Source organism: Ostrea edulis, chromosome 4, assembly GCF_947568905.1.
Source record: "Ostrea edulis chromosome 4, xbOstEdul1.1, whole genome shotgun sequence".
Classification (NCBI taxonomy): domain Eukaryota; kingdom Metazoa; phylum Mollusca; class Bivalvia; order Ostreida; family Ostreidae; genus Ostrea; species Ostrea edulis.
In genome coordinates, this window is record NC_079167.1 from 73,225,617 (window position 1) to 73,239,721 (window position 14,105).

The following is a 14,105-nucleotide window of genomic DNA, read 5'->3' on the forward strand; positions in this document are numbered from 1 at the left end:
ACATGAAGATCTGTTCTTCCATCCCTGCTGATTCCACCCCAGACCATGATGGAACCACCACCATAACGGTCATGTTCACTGATGTTGGCATCATGGAAACGTTCACGTTGTCGACGCCACACTCGGTGTCTCCTGTCTGTAAAGTCCAAACAATACCTGGACTCATCGGTGAACAGAACTTAAACCCTGTGTCCAAGTGACATGATCTTCAGCCCAGTCCAATCGCTCCCGCCGGTGTCGAACAGTCAGAGGGACTCGAACACATGCCCTTCTCGAGTTGAGACCTGCATTGTGAAGCCGATTCCGTATCGTCTGAGTGAACACATTCACCCCCGAGGCGTTCAGGAGGTCGTTACGTAGGCTGGTTGCTGTCCAGAAGGGATGGCGTCGTGCCTGAAGAGCCACAAAATGGTCTTGGCGTTGGGTTGTCGACCTCTGACGACCACCCCCATGTCGGTGTGCTGCTGTACCAAAAGTTTGCTGTCGGTTCCAGGCCCTGTTTACAACGCTCTGGCTGACGTTTAGTGCATTTGCAACGTCACATTGTGAATAGCCAGCGTCAAGCATTCCAATACATCTGCCCAGTTCTGTCGTCAATTGACGCCTTACACGTTGAGGGGGCATTGTGTTGATAAACGTAGTGTAAACACTCAAGTGAGTTTGAAATTTTAGAAAGAATCAGACATTGATGCCTGAGTGAAAATCGTGCAATGGTAGCAAAAGCATAAACTGTGATGAGAAACGCATTTCCCATGGCATGAAATGCACGTGCAAGTTTGTTGAAGACGTTTTTGATTTCACTTGGACACAATATTGCCAGTTATGCAGTTATTAATTTTTTAAACAGAAAAATATCTATGATCCTTATCAAATTTTGAGTAGTATATAATGATTGTCGATATTTGTAAAAAGTTTTTTCATTGATTGTACACTATTAAAAAGTCTATTTCGTATGGGCGTAAAATCACTACATTCTAAAAGAATATGATGTATAGTTAATGAACAGTCACGAGATATGCATTCAGGCTGAGGGTCTGTTTAGTAGGTACGAATGGGTAAATTATGAATGTCCGATGCGTATTCTTAAAATAATCAATTCGTCTTGGCGTTTCATTACGATGTTACACGACTTGTTTGTTTTGTTTTGAATAGAATAAAGTTTACTTGTGTCACAGACATCCCACTAGATACATGTCAAGAACGAGCGAAGTATTTATAGCATGTGTTGTATTTAAACGCTATTGAATTACAACTTCTTATAATAAAAAGTAGGTTAATGTATTTGTAAATATGTAAGGTTTATTTTTAAATACTGACTGTGGGTAGAGTAGAACAGAATATAAAGACTATATTTGGAGTTGTGGTTGGGAATTAAATCGGAACAATGAATTATTCTTAAGTTTATTCTGTAAATTATCGAGAACCATATGAATTAACGAAATATAAATTTGATCCCCCCAAAATGCAATTTTTGACACACTCAACAATTTTACAGTTATATGGTGGCGCCCAGTTTTTATTGGTGGAAGAGAGAACCCAGATACAATGTACCTGAGAAGAGACCACCGACTTTCCGAAAGTAAAATGTTTGATTGGTGTTTTCCGCCACACTCAATTTTTTTTCAGTTATCTGGTGGCGCCCAGTTTTTATTGGTGGAAGAGAGAACTCAGATACAATGTACCTAGGAAGAGATCACCGACCATCCGAAAGTAAACTGGGAAAGTTTCTCACTTACCGGCGCGAGTAAAAAAGAGGCCGTGTGATTTTGAGCGCGATGCTCTAACCACTTGGCTACGGAGTCTAAAATATATATATATATTTAAAATTTAAAAACTTAGTTATAATATATATATATATATATATATATATATTATAACTAAGTTTTTAAATTTGTTAAATCTAAGATTCGTGTAATTTAATAACACATGAAAATACAACATCAAAATATCTTCTACATTTATGTTTATCAGCTTCTATTACCCAAACTCTGCTCACCGTAGCTCGTTTTTGCTGTCATAAAAAATCTGAACAAAGAATGATTGAGATTGAAAATTTGTCATTTATTACAATACCAAATGACGAAAGAAATCTTCAACATAAGATTTTGGGGGAAATCAGATAATACATTCTACATGAAACTACCTGCAAAGCTAAATTACTCAAAGTCTGATTTCCCCCAAAGAAGACAAAATAACTTAAATAATGCTACGCTATAAGATGACAAATAAAAATTCATCAAAACAAACCCAGAGCAAAAAGATGGCGAACAAATAAGGCCACAAGATATGAAACACAGTATCATATCGGCGCCATCCAAGGTGAGCAGAGAGAAATAACTAGTTTGACTGTGGAGAGTTAATAAACATTTATCACACATGAACAGTTAAATACTGACCCGATTGCAATTAACAGTGTATATGGTTACCAAAGTTGACACATTCCTGTGCTATAACATAAAGGATATTGTATATAACAAGACATACTTTGGACATATCTGTGTATAAAAGGATAGCGTAACTAAGTGAGTCAGTAAGGTATATTGCACCAACCACATATAGCAATGTATACAGTACCAATGTGTAGCATATAAAACAGAAAAAAATTTCTCTACAACTTGCAAAAAAGAATTACTACAAAGAAAATATAACAGATACCAACTTGCAAAAAACCTATTTTGTTTAAATATTTACATAGTACCAAACTTTTTGCAGCAGTTAAACACTGACCTGCTCGAAGTCTTAAAATTGATATAACAGTCAATTGATACAGTCCTTAGCAGCAGTTAGACACTGACCTGCCCAAATTTTCAATTGATATATGCACGCAAGTGATGCAGTCTTTAGCAGCAGTTAGACACTGACCTGCCCACTGATTTATGCACGCAAGTGATGCAGTCTTTAGCAGCAGTTAGACACTGACCTGCCAAAGGTTGTTGCTGAACCTGAATGCGCCCTGACTACCAAGTAAAAAAAAAAATCAGAGGATGGGGTAGAAAATAAGTTAAAGGTTGAACGCAGGTATTCTTATGTAGCGACGAAAGGCATTAGAGTTCCATCTGCCTAATTGTTTGATCAGATTCTCAGAATAACCCAGACTTGTGGCATATGTAGCAGCACCAATTCTAAAACTATGACCTTTGTACAACTTTGGGTTCAGACCAGCAAAGGTTGCAGCGGCATAGAGTTGAGTGGAGACATAAGAATATGTAACAGGGTTTTCCCCTGTGAACTGGAATAAGGGTCCCGAAGAATGCTTGAAATGTGATAAATAGCGATGCAGAGCTGCCACAGGGCACATTGTTGGATCTATGCTGCTCACAAGTGTAATGACAAAAGGATTGTTATGTTTCTGATTTTTGAAATGATGTAGAACTATCTGCACTGATTTCAGTAAAGAACCCTCAAATTGAAAGGCGACATTTGACCGCTGCACCACCAAACTGCTACTTCCTGCAGATTTTGAAACCACTTCCCCAAGGCGAAGGAATGCATGAAAGCATAATTTAAACAGAGCATCTAATAATATGCAGTTGGCTTTTGCTGCAACCGTATGAGACAAAGCCGAAATAAGTTTTGCTAAAATATCTTTCGTTATCGGTAGCCTTGAGTCTACAGTCCCTGCCAATTTGTGACAACCACGCAGAAGTTTCTTTACTACAAAGGCTTGAGAAGGATCTGGCAAATTGAACAATTTGTGGACATAGCCCAGAGCAGATATGTGTGATGATATAGTGCTTGCACTCAAATTGGATTGAAATAAATGTCCAATGAAGTTGCATACATCAGAGACTTGCAAAGGTAAGTTAGTAACTGGTTTGTAATTCAGGAATACATGTAGGTCCCAAGACCGCCTATATGCAGCTCGAGATGCCTGTGTTAAGGAAGCTGTCAGAATATGAGCTGTTGCTGAAGTTAAATTTGCAATAAATGTTCCGGAACCGGGGTGGGATACTGCTCCAAATATGGAGCTTGGAACTGGGCTGTCTGAGAAAACTACATCTAAAATCGAACCCACATTAGAAATGTTGGGGGTGTCCATGGGAGAGACAGACTGTGGTCCAGGTAGGACATTGGTAGCCCCCACACTATGGGTTCCCAGGGCTCACACTAGACCAAAATTTTGTGTCGCAACCTGGCGAGCGTGCATCGACTCATACATGTTTACTGTAGATCTATATTTCATGTATATTATTCAAGAGGCATATACAACATATTATATCTCTGATTATTCTTACACAATGTATACAACATAACTTTGTTTAGCTTATTGTGAAAATCGATCGTATTTCAGCAGATTGCTTTTTAGTCAGTCTGATGACATTGCAGCACAATCATGGTTTTATTTCTAAATATTGTTTTTGGCTAAGTTGACTCCATTCTATTTCAACCACAGTAAATCTGGGCATCAAGGAAAAAAGGGGCATGTCAACTTCCAACAAACTTGATGAGTGAGAAAGTTGGCAAACTAATACTACTGTAAACACCAAACAGTATACCACATGACATCCAGCAGTTCGCCTGTATAATAAAATGGACTTGTACATCGCAACAAGGGCTATTGTTCATGATAACTGAATTTGACTGAAATTCAATAGCCCAAAGAACACCTCTAGACACAATAATATATAGATAATATAACTTGATAGAAAGAAACTAAATGCCAAATCTGGAGGCTGTTTTTAGTTATCAAAGAATATAAATATAGTACCATAAGTAGGTGTCAGGGAAATATGTAGTAATAGTAGCGTCATACCGCTAACCTTTCCCTACTTTTAAATCATACTCATGTTAATTGATAACAATGGAATATCATACTGAAATGCCTCTCAGTGTAATAGACATTGCATTTTATGTATCTCTATAGCACAGGCCTTGCACTCTGCCCTGCTGCTACTTTACAATATAGACAGATATATACTAATAGTTTATATCTATATAACTCTGCAACCACACACTAAATGTTTCCGTGGCAATAATGACACATTATACTGAATGCTTCCTGGTAATTATGTAAACATTATACTGAATGTTTCTGGGTAAGTATGTAAATATTATACTGAATGTTTCCTTGCAATAATGAAACATTATACTGAATGCTTCCTGGTAATTATGTAAACATTATACTGAATGTTTCCTTGCAGTAATGAAACATTATACTGAATAGTTCCTGGTAATTATGTAAACATTATACTGAATGCTTCTTGGTAATTATGTAAACATTATACTGAATGTTTCCTTGCAGTAATGAAACATTATACTGAATGCTTCTTGGTAATTATGTAAACATTATACTGAATGTTTCCTTGCAATAATGAAACATTATACTGAATGCTTCCTGGTAATTATGTAAACCTTATACTGAATGCTTCTTGGTAATTCTGAAAACATTATACTGAATGTTTCCATGCAATAATGAAACATTATACTGAATGCTTCTTGGTAATTATGTAAACATTATACTGAATGTTTCCTTGCAATAATGAAACATTATACTGAATGCTTCCTGGTAATTATGTAAACCTTATACTGAATGCTTCTTGGTAATTCTGAAAACATTATACTGAATGTTTCCATGCAATAATGAAACATTATACTGAATGCTTCTTGGTAATTATGTAAACATTATACTGAATGTTTCCTTGCAATAATGAAACATTATACTGAATGCTTCCTGGTAATTATGTAAACCTTATACTGAATGCTTCTTGGTAATTCTGAAAACATTATACTGAATGTTTCCTTGCAGTAATGAAACATTATACTGAATGCTTCTTGGTAATTATGTAAACATTATACTGAATGTTTCCTTGCAATAATGAAACATTATACTGAATGCTTCCTGGTAATTATGTAAACCTTATACTGAATGCTTCTTGGTAATTCTGAAAACATTATACTGAAGGTTTCCTTGCAATAATGAAACATTATAGTGAATGCTTCTTGGTAATATGTAAACATTATACTGAATGTTCCTAATAATCATGAAACAGTATACCGACTGCTTCTTTGTAATTATGTAAATAAACATTATACCCAATGTTTCTTTGAAGATATTGAAGAATGCTTTTTAAAGTGTTTCAAACACCAATAACACCCATGGCCTACATAGGCATGGCCTAAAATAACTCAAGTTTGCATTTAATTTTTGATGTGTTTATACTGGCCTGAGATCTTTGGCGTTAATAATTATGGCGTTGCGTGTACTCCGCAGAAACTTCCTCATGGGCTGATCATTGGCTTGAGTACATAGCAGGTGTACTCCATCTGGGCCGATGTATGACAGGGACTCACAGAATCCACGGTGTGGCCAAAACACAATCCCTTGGGCGTTGCAAATAAACATCCAAACGGCGCACATATGAATGTCCTATCACCATCGCCTTGCACGTTTGATCCGCCATCATCACTGACGCGACGCGTCTGCTGAGCGAGTGCACAAAGTTACTGTACCAATGATTCAACCCACGAGGATGTTAACATGTACTAGTTAACAAAACAAAACTGCAAGTCACTTACACTTAGTGCAAATCTCCAATGCACAAACTATAAACCTTACTGGATTTCTCAAATTTCAACACGCTTTCTACAAGTCCAAACAATCAAAACTTTCTAACCCTACAATACATATGCATGAAGTATTTGCTCTCAACATATTCAAATTATGACATCCATATTAGCATTATCATCAACTGATGTTGAAAATACTATTTCAATAAATATCAGAATGAGATGATTGATCTTACCAAAATTGTAAGCTGCACTGAATCTAATTAGATGTGCTGTAGAAGATGAATAGGTGTTATCACCCATCATACAGTTTGTAGTATTATATAATGTAAAACGGAACTAACATCATCCATAGATGAGAATCAGCTGCTGTGCTTACAAATATGTACACCTTTTTAGACATATGCACTAGCCTCATCAGCAATGAACACCGAGACTTGCGTCCAAGGTAGAAAAGGAAGGGACATAAATAAACAGCAGTATCACACAAATGTTGCATTAAAGCGAGTTCATTAAGAATAAGCTGAATATGCCACTTATTAGCTATATTATATATATCCTCACCAATGCACACACAGCATGAATTCACTTCTAGTGATAAAAATATCTTACTGGACAATAGAACAATGTATAAAATGTTCCTTTAGCATGTCTTAAATTTGCAGGTTATGTTATATGTAAAACATATATCATACATATATGGAAAACCCGGTCGTGCTACCCAAAGGAACTCAAATGTTTTACCCATATGTAATGTGTCAAGTTTCAGCAAAATTATACTGAAAATTACCACAGAGGGAATAATATCCTTAACCATTGACCTGCCTTTTAAATGTGTAATAGTTCATGACAAGTAGTCTGGTATCCTAGAACATTAAAGCCTTAATGTTTCTAAACACTACGAAATATCCATCATGTAATGTATTCACCAGCATTAATGCACACTTTGTATGTTAGCTGTCTGCTACAGAATTTGTACAGGATTTTAAGGTGCAGTATATATTTAGGGAAACATTATATTGAATGTTTACCAGCTAAAATGCAATGCTAGTAGAAGGATAGCAACAGAGCAAGGGAGATGAGAATAATTATAGATGTATACATTATACTCGATGTTTCAAATGACCTTCAAGTACACATGTACTGACTATTCACAAAGCAGTATATCTCAGTGATACACATGACATGTAAACATACTTAATGTTTAATAGGTGATGTAAGTACACATACTAAATGTCTAACACTTAAATGCACTGCTCGGTTGAGGATAGCACCAGGGTAACATATATCAACAGTATAATGCATTTACTAGTAAACATGACACTGAATGTTTACAAACTTAGTATGATTGCCAGGGGTAATGCAGCAACAGACGATAGACTAATAATCATATATGAATGCTTCAATGTGAGATTTAAGACAACATTATACCGAATGCCTCCAATGAGATTTAGTTGAACAACTGAAGATATACTGAATGTTTCAATAATATATGAGATTCAAGTGAACATTATACTGAATACTTCAATATAGGATTTAAGTGAGCATTATACTGAATGCTTCAAATTAGATTCCCCTGAACATTATACTGAATGTTTCAATAATCTATGAGATTCAAGTGAACATTATACTGAATACCTCAATATATGATTTAAGTGAGCATTTATACTGAATGCTTCAAAATGAGATCCCGATGAACATTATACTGAAAGTTTCAATAATCTATGAGATTCAAGTGAACATTATACTGAATACTTCAATATAGGATTTAAGTGAGCATTATACTGAATGCTTCAAATTAGATTCCCCTGAACATTATACTGAATGTTTCAATAATCTATGAGATTCAAGTGAACATTATACTGAATACTTCAATATAGGATTTAAGTGAGCATTATACTGAATGCTTCAAATTAGATTCCCCTGAACATTATACTGAATGTTTCAATAATCTATGAGATTCAAGTGAACATTATACTGAATACTTCAATATAGGATTTAAGTGAGCATTATACTGGATGCTTCAAAATGAGATCCCGATGTACATTATACTGAATGTTTCAATAATATAAAATTCTGAGATTCAAGTGAACATTATACTGAATGCTTCACCATGAGATTTAAGTGAACATTATACTGAATGTTTCAATACTCTATGAGATTTAAGTGAACATTATACTGAATGGTTAAGTATGAGATTTAAGTCAAACATTACATGAATGTATCAGATATATATCATCAGCTGATATATTTAAATAGGTCTTTTTTTTTTTAGCTGTTATTATAACAGCATTCCTGATGCTTCTCAAGGAACTTTCTCATAGGTTGGCAATTGGAGGGCGTTGATAATAAGTGAACTCCGTCAGGTCCGAGGAAAGACAGATACTGCCAAATTCTTCGATGGGGCCAAAATATCAACCCCTGTAAATTATCTGTCATTACCCGTAGATGGTTATTAATGGCGATGACTTGGGAATTGAAACGCTGACCCGCAACGTATGGTAAATGACGCAGCAGTTGACCAATTAACACATGTTTAACCCCAACTCCTTCGTGTAAAAATTTTGCAACAGCGACAATGTCCGTGGCAATCTTAAGAGGGTCTGAATTCACTTTAATGTCATTTTCCCCGATTTGAATAAGCAAATATCTGGGATGGCGGAGGGGAAACTAAGTATTGTAGCATCCTGGGATAGATGCGATAAACGTAGACCTCCTTTACCCCTCATTGTTACGGAATATGCACCCGCATCCAAATTCAGATTAGAAATTTTATTTCTGATTGTGAATTCATCCAATCGCCTGATGAAGGAATGTCCCAAAATCACAATATCCATGATATGACCATTAGCCATTGTTTACAAAACGCACGCCACTCCAACGCCAACACTGTAGGAAAGTTCACCGAAAATACCAGCTCAAACCGAGCGAATAGATACGTAATTGTGCAAAACACAAGCTATCGCGTGCCTATCCAAGCCATTGATTGGCTAACAAACTTGAGGCCCCCAACGGGGTAAAGTTATACGAGGTCCCCAATAGGGCAAATGACACATATATACGCTTTAAACATAAATGCTATTATGTTCCATAATATTGATTTGATATTCGGTTTTTAAAAGTATTTTCTTTCTTCCACTAAAAAAAAAAGAACATTTATTCTGCAAGCAGGCTGTACATATATCACTTTACTTTATGCACTCTTTGAGTAAGGTAGCCTTTTAAATCAACACTTATCTTTTATCATGTGCACTGATCATTCGGATCCTTTTCAAGGTAAGGTAAAGACACGCAATTTGTTAGGTGTTTAATTCATCAATTTATGTATTAGGATTTGCAAATATTTCATATTGTAATAAATTCGATATAACATGTGTGAAATTATAGTATTGCATTTAGTCTATTTTTAATTAATGATATCCATAAAAAAAATTTTTTTTTAAAAAGTCACCTTTCAGTACCGAATTACTAAGTATATATCTTTTCATAGGTAAATTTCTGGGGAATAATTTCATACCATTCCAACATCAATTAAATTATTTCTGGCTTCAATTCAGCGATTATTTCAGAATTTAAGTAATATTTTAAAAAAGATTACTGTACTTTGGATTTAATTTTCATCTGACAAATCCTACATACTTTGATCCCGTGGAGATCCGGGTTAGAATAGGTCCGAAGTACCACCCCTTGCTTGTCGTAAAAGGCGACTAAATGGGTCGGTCATTCGGATGAGATCGCAATAACCCGCCGTGGGTCCTATATCGATCAAAGTAAACTCCTGATTTTAGAATTTGTTTCGTAAACATGTCGTGCTGATGCGTATTTGCAGAAAATGTGCATTTACATGTATGAATTATGCATGTTTTAATGCAACTCGTTAATGAAGACATTTTTGTCACACTAGCTTTTCCTAGAGCTTAAAAAGTTATCTTAAATTGATAAAGTGTTTATGCACAGCTGTTAAGTGTTGATTTTAAAGAAATGCCGATAAAACTGAGACATAGCATCTTTACAGTTGTAAGGTCTGATGTTTCTACTTTTGTCATCTTAATAAAAGGACTCTTGGAGTATTTATAAGGATGTCCATCTTGCCTAGAATTAATCAGAAGAATTTAATTTTTAATTGGTCCTTACAAACAACTGCAAATCACATGTCTGAAATGGTTATTCAAGGGACAGTCGGGGGATCATTTTAGACGTCACAAAAGTGAATACTGAAATAAAAACATCGATGTGAATACTGAAAGAACATCGATGTGAATACTGAAATAAGAACATCGATGTGAATGCTGAAATAAGAACATCGATGTGAATGCTGAAATAAGAACATCGATGTGAATGCTGAAATAAGAACATCGATGTGAATACTGAAATAAGAACATCGATGTGAATACTGAAATAAGAACATCGATGTGAATACTGAAATAAGAACATCGATGTGAATACTGAAATAAGAACACCGATGTGAATACTGAAATAAGAACATCGATGTGCTCGAGACTGCACAAACGTGATCCGTAGTTACCCTCGGACGATGATGCACGAGCTGGAGTTCTCGACATTTTAACAACCTCATTACAGTGTATATATCTATTATATGAATAATCTTTCCGCCTTATTCTATTAAATGCAAATATCTATCGGGCATATAATTCAGGTACAACGTGTTAACTTTTAAACTAATTCAGGTATATTAAAATAAGGAATTGAATATGCTATTGAATAAAAAAAAAATTGGGAGGGATTTGGGACATTTTGTTGTCAGATCTTTGAATTATATATTCTTTTAGAAATGGTAATTTATCTGTCACTCAAAGACAAAGTATAATGGTATGTATACCGAAACCTGACAAGCCAAAATAATACTTAAAAAATTGGCGACCGATTACATTACTAAATACTGTTTACAAAATTGCCTCAGGGTGCATTGCACACAGAATAAAATCTGTCTTACCAGTACTTATACATGGAGACAAAACAGGATTTATACCAGGTCGAAATATTGCAGAAAATACTAGATTAATTTATGATATTATGAATTATACACGGCGGGTGTGACCGGTCAACAGGGGATGCTTACTCCTCCTAGGCACCTGATCCCACCTCTGGTGTGTCCAGGGGTCCGTGTTTGCCCAACTATCTATTTTGTATTACTTGTAGGAGTTATGAAATTGATCACTGTTCGTTATCTTCACCTTGCATACACAAGTCAAAAATATTCCTGGATTAATTTTACTTATAGACTTTGAAAAAGCCTTTGATACAGTGTCATGAAACTTTATGATACAAGTGTTGAAATTTTTCAATTTTGGTAATTCAATAATTAGTTGGGTAAAAATGTTTTACCACGACATCTAACAACAATTAACCAAGGTGGGAATTTGTCAAGGTGGTTCAAGAATGGAAGAGGTTGTAGACAAGGGGATCCGATTTCTCCTTATTTGTTTTTATTATGTGCAGAGATTCTTGCAATCAAATTAAGAGGTAATAAAAATATTAAGGGAATAAATGTAGGGGAAGTTACACATCTAATATCACAATATGCAGATGATACCACTCTTTTTCTAGCTGGAACCAGGGAATCTTTGAAGGCTACAATTCATGAATTAAATTTGTGAAACAAATAGCAGGACTATCAGTAAATTATTCAAAATCACAAGTTATATGGATTGGAAGTAAAAGACAAAGCACAGAGATATTAATAAATAGATAACACCGATCTAACATGGGGAAATAAGTCTTTTATAATACTGGGCATAGAATTTGACATTAGTTTACAAGATATGCGCATAACAATTAACATGTTTATTCCAAGATTGAAATACATCAAACCAAAACTGATTCTTAGATTTCTTCACTTTCTGTTAAGCATAAAGTGGCCCTAAAGTAATAACTTGACTGATATCAATATCTGTACCTATGACTGATGCCATTTGGCAGAACACTTGAGAAATTTTTTAACCCAGGATATTTTCATGGTGTCTATGAAATTCTCAATATCAATCATTTCAAGTCCCCCTTTTTCATAATTCTGAGTGACTACTCTTGTCTTAATTTTAGAAATAGGACTCTTCCATAGGAATTCATACTGAATCTGATTTAGTTGTTGAGTAATATCTTTCGATTGATTAAATATTGTTTAACGTCCCTCTCGAGAATATTTCACTCATATGGAGACGTCACCACTGCCGGTGAAGGGCTGCAAAATTTAGGCCTATGCTCGGCGCTTATGGCCATTTGAGCAGGGAGGGATCTTTATCGTGCCACACCGGGTGTGACACGGGACCTCGGTTTTTGCGGTCTCATCCGAAGGACCACCCTATTTAGTCGCCTCTTACGACAAGCAAGTGGCACTGAGGACCTATTCTCACCCGGATCCCCACGGGACTAATATCTTTCGATGGATTGGGTTTTAATAAAAGTTTTGATGCTTTTTATTTTTTCGGGAAAATTTGTTTTAACCATATCTTGAAAACTACTGTTTTTGAAAAAAATGTAAGTTATACGAGCAACTTAGAATACGATAATAAGATATGAATTTATATTGCTATATGTATGGATATTGTTAAGTACACAGTTTAGTAAATTACATGCAAATACTGTCATTATATGACTGTCCTACACCTTTAAACCTTGGCCTACTTTTTGTATAAGGAATATGTAGCCAGAGTATTATACCACTTTTTTGTTTTAGGTCACCTGAGTAGGTGACCTATTGCAATTGGTTTTCGTCCGTCGTGCGTTAACAATTGAACATTTTTAACTTCTTGATAACTACCAGTCCAATTCTTTTCAAATTTGGTATGAAATATTACTGGGACAAGGGGGACATAAATTGTAAATTTCAGGACTCTAGCACCCCTGGGGCCCTAGGGGCGGGGCAAAAACTGCCCAAAATTGACCAATTTTCAAAAATCTTCTTCTCAAGAACCAATCTGATTAAAACCAGATCCTGAGATCCGCTCACTTAGATCGCTACACTAGTTTCAATCAGATTGCTCAAGAACCACACACGTGTAAGAAAAACTAAATGCATGGTGATGTAGAGCAGGAAGGCCTCTACCAAAATCGTAAATTTCATGATCCCCAGGGTAGGGGTTCTGACCCCAGGGCGGGGCCAAACTTGGTATATAGTGTTTATGTGTAAAACACTTAAACAACATCTTCTTTAGTGCTATTGATACTAAATTGAAAGTAAATAGATATTTAGAAAGAAGAGGTAGTCCTTTACCAAAATTGTAAATTTGATGATCCCAGTGGTAGGCGTTTTGGTATCGGGGTGGGGCTAAAATGGTCAGTTATCAAATGTGTGAACAATAGACATTTTTAACTTCTTCTTGATAATTATCATTCCAATTCTTTTCAAATCTGGTATGAAACATATTTGGAATAAGGGGAACATAAATTGTAAATTTCAGGACTCCTGCACCCCTGTGGCCTTAGGGGAGGGGTAAAAACCGCCCAAAATTGACCAATTTTAAAAAATCTTCTTCTCTAGAACGGCACATTTGTAAGAAAAACTAAATGCATAGTGATGTAGAGCAGAAAGGCTTCTACCAAAATGGTAAACTTCATGATCCCCGGGGTAGGGGTTCTGA

The 14,105-nt window shown here is 35.6% G+C and overlaps 1 protein-coding gene across 1 annotated transcript in view; it reads left to right on the plus strand.

The window, feature by feature from the left end:
• Nucleotides 1-9,703: 9,703 nt before the first annotated feature.
• Nucleotides 9,704-14,105, plus strand: part of LOC125668332 (golgin subfamily A member 6-like protein 22) — a 31,397-nt gene continuing 26,995 nt past the window's right edge. Inside the window, exon 1 of the mRNA XM_048902313.2 lies at nucleotides 9,704-9,783. The gene's annotated coding sequence lies outside the window, so the exon portion shown is untranslated. The remainder of the gene's footprint in view (nucleotides 9,784-14,105) is intronic.